At 37.9% G+C, this 2246-nt stretch overlaps 1 non-coding gene across 1 annotated transcript; it reads left to right on the top strand.

The window, feature by feature from the left end:
* Positions 1-1287: 1287 nt before the first annotated feature.
* On the top strand, positions 1288-1360 carry TRNAG-CCC (transfer RNA glycine (anticodon CCC)). The gene has a single exon. It is a non-coding gene; the product is annotated as a tRNA-Gly (tRNA).
* The last annotated feature ends 886 nt before the right edge of the window (positions 1361-2246 follow it).

Consider the following 2246-nt stretch of genomic DNA (forward strand, 5'->3'; position numbering starts at 1 on the left):
ATTTCTCAGAATCCCAATGTTCGATGGTAAGTTATATCACAACAAAATAATTGGATGTTGCTCTTTGGAACAGAAAATGGAACAAATGTGGGCATGTACTGAAGATCAGTCCTTGAGGATAGAACCTGAGGATATACAATGTGAGCATGACACATAATGAAAAACTTGACTTTGGTTCAGGCTGTACCAGTTTTTGTCTGAGATTTTTTAATTTAATGAAATAAATGATAATAAAATTTTTATTAAATTAAAAATTCTACGTACAGAATGGGAACAAGATCACAGAAATTACATCTTTTGGGGACATTCTCCAGTGGTAAAATGGCAGAGTCATTCTTATGCATGTGTGTTGCTTGTTATCTTAAGGTTTATACAATATATGTTGCTTTTATGTCCTATTAGAGCAGTGGTTCTCAACTTTATTACTGTTATATCTAAGGGATAAGTTAGGAGTTTGGGATTAACATATACACACTGCTATATATAAAATAGATAACCAACAGGGACCTACTGTATAGCATAGGGAACTATACTTAATATTTTGTAATAACCTAAAGGGAAAAGAATCCCTTTGGAATAACCTAAGGGAAAGGACTCTGAAAAAAAAAAATAGATGTAGTTGTATGTCTAACTGAATCATCCTGCTGTACACCTGAAACTAATACAACATTGTAAATCAACTATACTTCAATTAAAAAGATAAAAATAAATATTATATCTAATCAAAGAACTGTAATTTATCACAGTGAGTTATAAATCTCCCTTTCCCACAAAGTTAGGTACATTCTGTTATACGTTTTTTGTTAAAACTTTAATTACTTTTAGGTATCATTTCGAGGGATATTTTAAAATATATTATCATGTCATACATCATAATATACTCTCATGCCATGTGCACCGATTGTTGTTGTAGTAGTAACAGTGTTCTGGTGGTTGGAGATGACTTCACGGCAATCTCTGTGATACTCTTTATTTATTTTTTGTTTTATTTTTTATTTATTTATTTATTTTTTATGATACTCTTTAATCTTGGTGTCTATCTCTTGATAGGATTGGGGGCAAAACAGCAGTTTTGCAAGCTGTATCTGCTTTATGTCCTTTTGATTCTTTATGGGTTTTTTAATGGGCTCATTATTTCTAAATCATGGAATTTATGGAATGAGCATTTTAAGAGCAGAAGTTTTCAATGAGATGGCATAATAATACTTAAATTGTAGGCCTATAGACCTGTGTTCTCATTCACCAAGCTGAAAATCATTACTCCCAAGAATTGAAGATTCAGGGACTTCCCTGGTGGTCCAGTGGGTAAGACTCTGCACTCCCAATGCAGGGGGCTCAAGTTCGATCCCTGGTCAGGGAACCGGATCCCACACGCTACAGCTGAAGATTCCCCACACAGCAACAAAGATCCCACGTGCTGGAACTAAGACCTGATGCGGCCAAATAAATAAATATTTTTAAAAATTAAAAAAGAATCGAAGATTCAGATTGTGCTCTTTCTATATACTGGTCGGTGTGGCAGGCCTCGTCACAGTGTGTTAGTTCACTAGCGCCTAGGAAGAAGCTTAGCATTCTGTCAGCAACGTAAAATCATGTGCTTTCAGTGATTCTCAAGAATGACTACATAGAGTTAAATATGTGATCTAAGGTTGTTGATCTCTTTCAGGGATGATATTGCTGATTTAGTAGAAGCTAAAAAGTTGCTTAAGGAAGCTGTGGTGTTACCAATGTGGATGCCAGAATTCTTCAAAGGCATTAGGAGACCATGGAAAGTAAGTGTATTACTGTAACGGCATTGTCAAAGCAAATGGCAAGTGCATTGCTATAGAAAGCCAATATTTATCTGTGTTGGGGGAAGTGGGAGGAGAAAGTAGAGCAGGTAAAGAAAATTTTAAACTATGTTGTGTTATTCAGAACTTTGTTTAGACCAAGAGCTACTGCAAGGTTTCCAGAATAAGAAATAGGTACAGGACTTCCCTGCTGGCACAGTGGTTAAGACTCCACCTGCTAATGCAGGGGACACGGGTTCGAGCCCTGGTCCAGGAAGGTCCCACATGCTGTGGAGCAGCTAAGCCCATGTGCCACAACTACTGAGCCCACGTGCCACAACTACGGAAGCCTGCGCACCTAGAGCCCATGCTCTGCAACAAGAGAAGCCTCCACAAATGAGAAGCACGCGCACTGCAACGAAGAGTAGCCCCTGCTCACCGCAACTAGAGAAAGCCCACGCGCAGCAACGAAGACCC

This window comes from Lipotes vexillifer, unplaced genomic scaffold (assembly GCF_000442215.2).
Source record: "Lipotes vexillifer unplaced genomic scaffold, Lipotes_vexillifer_v1.1 C27362263, whole genome shotgun sequence".
In the NCBI taxonomy this organism is placed as follows: domain Eukaryota; kingdom Metazoa; phylum Chordata; class Mammalia; order Artiodactyla; family Lipotidae; genus Lipotes; species Lipotes vexillifer.